We start from the raw sequence: 7,048 nt of genomic DNA, 5'->3' as shown, positions 1-7,048 counted from the left end.
TTGGCACTTTGGGAGCAATGGTGGAGCGCACACTCAGAGACATAGATGCAGGACGTTGTCCCACAGTCACAAGGAAGCCCACATAGCAAAACCAGCGTGTTTGACCACTCTGTGGCACCCTGCGTGGTACCTGTAGAGCTGCAAATTGCTGCATGAAGCAGAATGGAAGAAGGCATTGGTAGACTGTTTGGTCAAGTCATACATACCCATGAAACAACCACAGAGGCAATAGGGAAGCAGGGAAGAGGGATTAGGAACATGAGACATGTCAAACATTCAAATCCATGCTAATTGTCATGGCTAATCCCCCACAGGCTCCTATGCTATTTCACAGAACCACAGAATCATAGAACTGTTTGGGTTGGAAGGGACCTTTAAAGGTCCCCTAGTCCAACCCCCCTACAATGAGCAGGGACATCTTCAACTAGATCAGGTTGCTCAGAGCCCCGTCCAGCCTGAACTTGAGTGTGTCCAGGGATGGGGCATCTACAGCCTCTCTGGGCAACCTGTTCCCATGTTTCACCACCCTCATTGTAAAAAATTGCTTCCTTATATCCAGTCTGAATCTACCCTCTTCTAGTTTAAAACCATTACCCCTTGTCCTATTGCTGCAGGCCCTATTAAAAAGTCTGTCCCCATCTTTCTTATAAGACCCCTTTAAGTATTGAAAGGTGGCAAAAAGGTCTCCCCGGAGCCTTTTGCAGGTCACGTCTCACCATCACCAAGGGCTGAGCCTGTGCTGTTCACTGCTCAGAGCCCTGGCCTTGGTATTACCTCTACCAATCCTGTACATAATTTTCTAATATATCTACAGCACATCTATGTGCATCACCACTATAAGCACGTACTCCTGATGTTCCTGGCCTGCCTCTCCTTCCATTTCTCATGTCTAAGCCTGGCCTCTTAATTCCATCCAGGTAATCTTCCTGCTCCCGTATCAAGCACCTAAAGCAGAGTTTGGCTTTAGACATATTTCTTTCCTCCAAGGGCTTCCCCTCTGAAACAAAGTCTATCACCCCTGACCAAAGCCACAGTCCATAATTTTGCACTGACTGGCCATATAACAGCATCTGCCCTCGCTGACCAGCTCCCACATCAGGGCTTTCCTCAAAACCAGCAAAAAGTATGGGTGGGCAGGAAAACTGAGCCTGGCTCCCTTTAATCTAAGCCTTCTGCAAGTCAGAGTGCTCCCACAACTTAGTGAGGGAAAGGTAGTTTTCGAAACTTTCTGTATTCACCTCTTTCTACAAACGACAGCGTACCAGATGAATAACAGATGAGGTGGGTACATATCCAATAGCTGAGCAGTTGAATAAGTAAATAACAAGGCACAAGCTTGCAAACATCTGTCACTGCAAACAGATCCTACCTTCAGGAGGTCAGCTCCCCCTCATGCCTAAACACTGTCTGTGCCTTTCTCTGTAGTAGTCTAGGACTCTGCTCATCAAACTGATCAGCTTTATCATCTCAGAAGCAGACTTCTCCCTAGGGATCCTGGATGGTGAAGTTAGGCAGAGACTTTCACCCAGGAGTAGGACACCTAAGTACCTTTAAGAATCTAGCCTTGATGATCGATATCAAACTTGGCTGCAGGCAAAGGAATTACACTTGAAAGCTTGGTTTCAGAGAAAATGAAGACATTTTCATGCAAATCAGCATATAGTTGATCCAACAGATATTGTATTTGTGGAACAAAAGTGACAGGCATACATCAGCAGCTGTCACGCACTCTTATGTTCAACCTCCCGTCCCCATGTCCTTTCCCCAAAGAGCTTCACTGCACTAACCACTGTGCAATGTCAGAGCTGTCTGAAAATACGTCTCCTGAATATAACAAGCAGATATCTGAAAAATCAGCCTCAGTGGATATTATTTTCTTTGCTGCTGCCTTTATTTGTGAAAATTCTCAGCTTTTAAACTCTGTGCAGGCTCTGTGACCTGGAGGCAGAGGAGAGATAGTAATGGAGTAGGGTCAACTTTTCTGTTTGTTTTTAAAAGAAGTTCTAGTGCTTATTGTACTGATGAAGTCTGGTTGCCTATGGTTTGTGGTTGATTGCAAACTCTGATTAAAGCTTCGCCCAGGGAAGGGGCACTTACAAGATCTCTCCAGAGTGGGTTCTCTAATACATGAGCTCATGCTTCAGCCTTTCCTTTAGTCAGGGCACTTCAAGAGTCTCTAAACTATCTAGCTGCCTATTTCCACAAAATTTGTAAGAACATAATTGTCTCTGAATTCATTTAATTCATCTTTAATTCGTTCAACAAATTCAAAAGTTATTGCTGGCAACGGAGAAGCACAGTGTGATTATATAAGAGAATGGGCTAAAAACCACCCCAGACCTTCCCTCCTTCCCTCTCGCTCATGCATGCACGCACACACACATGCAAAGAGGGAAGAAAATGTGTAAAAATGCCTTAACATGCATAAGGGGAGAAATGAACCCTGATAGGGCAGGTTGTCCCTCATCTGTACTCTCGCCCCTGAAACTGCAGCGATCTCTGAAAATCTTCCTGCTCAACTTAGCGATCTCTGAAGATCTTCCTACCAACCTGCAGGCTGCGGGGAATTGCTTCTGCTGCTGCTGCTTCCCACCCAGGGACTTCCTACCCGCTGCCCTTGAGCAAGGGAAGCATCTCCACTGCAAACAAGACATCCACTGCAACCATTGCTGGAGCAACATCAGCAGCTACCAGCAGCATCGAGCCCTCAAGGCCAGACCCACAAAGCTGAAGGATCCTCCTGTCAGGAAAAATATACTGTAACCTGGGAAAAGATAAAGAGGATGCTAGAAAGTTTCACTTTATCTTTCCTTGTTTCTTGCTGGTCTGTGTCACTGCAGCTTTGTGTGTATGTAGAGAGAAGTGGAATTAATTTTTTTAAACTAAATCTCTTCTTTTCTCACCGTAAAAATAGGTCAAGCACAAATCTAAAGGATGTTCCTTCAATACATTTTCTACCATAAATCTAGCTGGTGTTCCACTGTTTGTTGCTGCAGTGTCTACTAATATATTCAGTCTCTTTATCGCAAGGGATTTCATTACAGCCCCATTAGTAATTACTCACAAGTCTTAGAGCTCTGCCTCCATCCAGTGGCGAAAAGTTAGACATGCTGCTTTCCTGGAGTTTCAGCTTCTCAGATTTTTTTGCAAAACATGAAATACATTATGTCCTGATTTTAAATTGTACAACTAGTAACTGGATAACAACACTGAAAGACCATATATGAGACTTAAAAATGCCCATTCCATCTGTAACACAACGTGGGGGGGTTTAATCACAAAAATCTCAACAGCAAGCGCTGTGTGTTTTAATTCTTATCCTCCTTCAGTTTTCAACTTTCATTTTGACAGCTGATATTCTTCTGCCAATATAACTGTGTCTGGAGACAAGCAAGCAGAGTCTTACCCACCTCCCTCTCCCGTTCCTCCTCCAGTTTAATACAGCTACATCAATAACCTCCTCTTTGCTAATGTAAGAGAAGAACGCTTCTGGTACTTCACATTTTTCAGACCTGGCAGCAGCAGAACGTCACTACGGAGAGTGCGGGGTTAGAGGAACTAAAGCGGCTTCACCAGCAGAGACTCAGTAATTAGTTAAGCTCCTGCTTCATTGCTTTTCTTATGCCATATTGATTTTAACTGCCACAGACAGGAAAGAACAAAATGCAGGCAGAGTCGGCTATCGGTACCCAAAGGCATGCCAGGTTTATTCCTCACTGTAGCAGCTTGCACTTTAAGTCTTTCAGAGACAGAATGCCCCAGCTTGACTCTTACCTTGCCCTCCAGGAATACATTCTTGTTTTCCCTTCTCTTTGTTTTTGGCGTGGCCTCAGCAAACATTTGGTCCTAGATTCTCCTCACAGAGAAGAGAAAAAATGATGTTGTCTCAGTAGAGCAATAGCAACTTTATCAAAAAGTGGTGTGAAAGGTTAATTCAGACAATAAACAGCCTGTGCCAGGCTCTCAGCAATGTTACATTGACCTGCTTTTTGTTTTGTTTTGTTTTCCCTAATTGCTTTCAAGTATGCCAGGGTCTGGCTGATCTCCAGAAACCAGGAGCAGAAAAACAGTGCAACTCCATTTCTAACCCTTCTCCTTGGACTACCCTCAAGGCAGCGCTGGCACAGTTCAGGCTGGGGATCTTTATATTCCGAGGACGCTGCTGAAGCCTCAGCAGATGCACTGCATGTTCCGCACGTGCATGAAGCTGCAGTACGGGATTGGGAAGAAATAAATTTTTTCAATGTTACTTTACAACATTTTTAATCCATGTATGGTCCATTGTCTTTTGAGGGTATGATAGCTCTGAAGTTGATAAAAAGAGTTGGCAGTAAAGCTGTGCCTGAGACTTTTGAAGCATTTGCTGCTGAATGCTCCGTTGCTATTCCCATCGGCTACCAGGTCATACCCTTGATTCTAGAAAGTTTTGGAATTAGTCTTGCCAGAAAGTTCAGGAGTGTTTGGACAACCTCCTTGTTGTGGATCAGTTTCTAGGTTACAACCTTAGCAAACAACTTGATTCATTTATATGGTCCTTCTAAACTCAACAGGCTTGGCAAGCTACTAGGAGCACATGAAGTTCATGTATGAAAATATGCTGAGAATCTAGTTTTAATCTCTCATTAGGCCAGAGTGCAAATCTGGAAGTACTAAGGATAATTCTCCTTTCATTGTTGAAGTGCTAAGGAAAGCTATTAATTTTTATAGAAGGAAATCTACCTCCCTCGGGAAAAGCATTAGTTTATAATAAAACTAAGAATTAAACAATCTTCCTTTTTATTTCACACAGATTTCTTTAAAATAGATAATCCACTTCTTTGAAAAGACATGACCTTCTGAAAAACTTTTCTCCAAGTCTCGGGGACTTCTCCATATCTCCTCCTGGCCAGCTGTACACCCACATACAACACCTCCCACCCCCAGGCTCTATTGTCAAGGAAAGCATTCAGGCTGGGCTCGGCTGGTTTTGCTGGCTCTTTGAATACAGAAGACACTGAAGGACATCTGCATACCTTAAACAGCCAGATGAAGGCACCTGAGAGCAGTCTCCTCTGCTCAGGAGAAGTTCTGGAAGTCCAGCAACAGTGCTACTGGAGCAAACCTGCCCCTAGACAGGGGCTCCTACCCCTACTGCTATTGAGGTGGACCCCACATGAACTGTACCACCTAAAAAATATGTTTCTTTTTCTACTAAAAGACAATCAGAAACAAGACAAAATTACTATCCTTGCCATTCAAGGAGAAAAGTATGGTGCCAAGGAGGTGGTTTAACTATTAATTAATCTGAGAGCTACCAGCAAGTGCAGGTAGAATGCAGACTCCTTCTTGAACAGTTTGTGTTCAGTGGGGACGCAATGTCAGGCTCCAGCCCCTCCTCATCACATTTACAGCCACCCTCACCTCCATTTTTCCTCTTCTTTAACAGATGCATTCTCCTAAAACCTTGCTGTAAGAGATACTTGTAATCACCTACCTGCATTTCCAGACAATTACAGTGTTCATAAAGGTATACACTCCTGTCAATGAGACAGAGGCCAACTATGATATTCAGCTGATTTATCAGTTCCCAGCCTTGCTGCCTGTGACTCACAAATCTTCTGGCCCCATCAGCCTGCAATGACCTGAGAGTTCTCCACCATACTTTACACAGAGGTAACTCTGGCCAATTTACAATGCCCTTGAGAAAAGGCCCTGAACTGCCCAAACTCTCATAGAAGTCATTCATTGTATTTAAATCCTCCAGTACATGGAATTATTCATGTACCCTTTGTCCAAGGAAAGAAAAATTAGATCATAGAAGTCTTTTCATGGAAAGCTTCCTCTGTCTGTTAAGCTAAAACAAGGCAGCCATCACCCATTTCTTCACTCTGATTGAAGTTTCCAGACTCCCACAATTACTTACAGCGCTATGACCAACCTTGCAGGGCTTTTCTTAAATCATACCAATCTTGTCCTGAGTAACCAGAAGAACTGGCAGTGACCACGAATCACTGGATCCTTGCCCAGTTTTGTTTCTCAGTCATCTCTCTTGCTCATCCCTGCAAATAGCTCCAGGCTCAAGGATAAGTCAAGTTGAAGATTTTACGTACCTCCCCCCAGCATGCAGAGACTGTTGACTGTCACTCTTTCCAGCCAGCTTCCTAATCCCTCCTAGGGAACCCCTTTAGAAGCCATTGTTGATTCTTTTCCTCCCCTAGTCCAGATGATGAGTTTGAGGTCGAGTCTTTTAAAAAGACAGTAAAGAGCAAGAAATAGCAACCCTGAATGAACTTCCAAAGAATCCCTCCCTTGAGAGCTGGCTGCACATCTAAAGCAAAGTTTGCTGTCTGTCTGCCAGGTCTGTACTGTGGTCACTGCTGTTCTGTGCCGAGTAAAAATATTCTGAGCCCTTCCAGTATATCATTAGCTACAGGGTTGGTAAACATCCCTCCTATCCCTACAGGATTAACTTCTTAAAATTGCAGCTCATGATAAATAACTGAAACTTGAGGGAAAAAAAAAAAATGTATCTGTTGTCAGAAATCCTTCCTGACATGGCATTATTGCACTGGGAGCTGGGATTTCTCTACCCCATTCCAGCATTCCCAGGTTAGGACATATCTATGTCTCTGGGAACTCAGTTCACTGCTGCTCTCTCAAAACAAACACTAATTCTGGACAGCCAGGAGGACAGGACACCCTTGGGTCTGACTGCACCCCCCATTTCTGACAGCTATGCATGGCTGTATCTGTGCTTCCAGTTCTGCATTGCAGAGGTACAGACTCAGAGCCCAGCGTTGCACAGTAACTAGAAGGCCTGACAGCAACCAGGCAGCAGCACAAGGTGCTCAGTGTGCGTATGCATGTGTGTATATGAGTTTGTGTAAGAGCAACTAAAAGGGGACAATCTCAGTTGTCCCTGAACAATCCCCAGGCTTTATAAAACTAAGTAGAAGAAAAGATCATTTACAAAAGGGGATCTGAACCCAGAGTATCTTTTCTGAGAAGCTTTTTTTATCCATATATTTGGCTTTTCAGGGACAACGCAATATGTATGTAATTCTAAGAG

Source organism: Harpia harpyja, chromosome 6, assembly GCF_026419915.1.
Source record: "Harpia harpyja isolate bHarHar1 chromosome 6, bHarHar1 primary haplotype, whole genome shotgun sequence".
Taxonomy (NCBI): domain Eukaryota; kingdom Metazoa; phylum Chordata; class Aves; order Accipitriformes; family Accipitridae; genus Harpia; species Harpia harpyja.
This window is presented reverse-complemented; position numbering follows the sequence as displayed.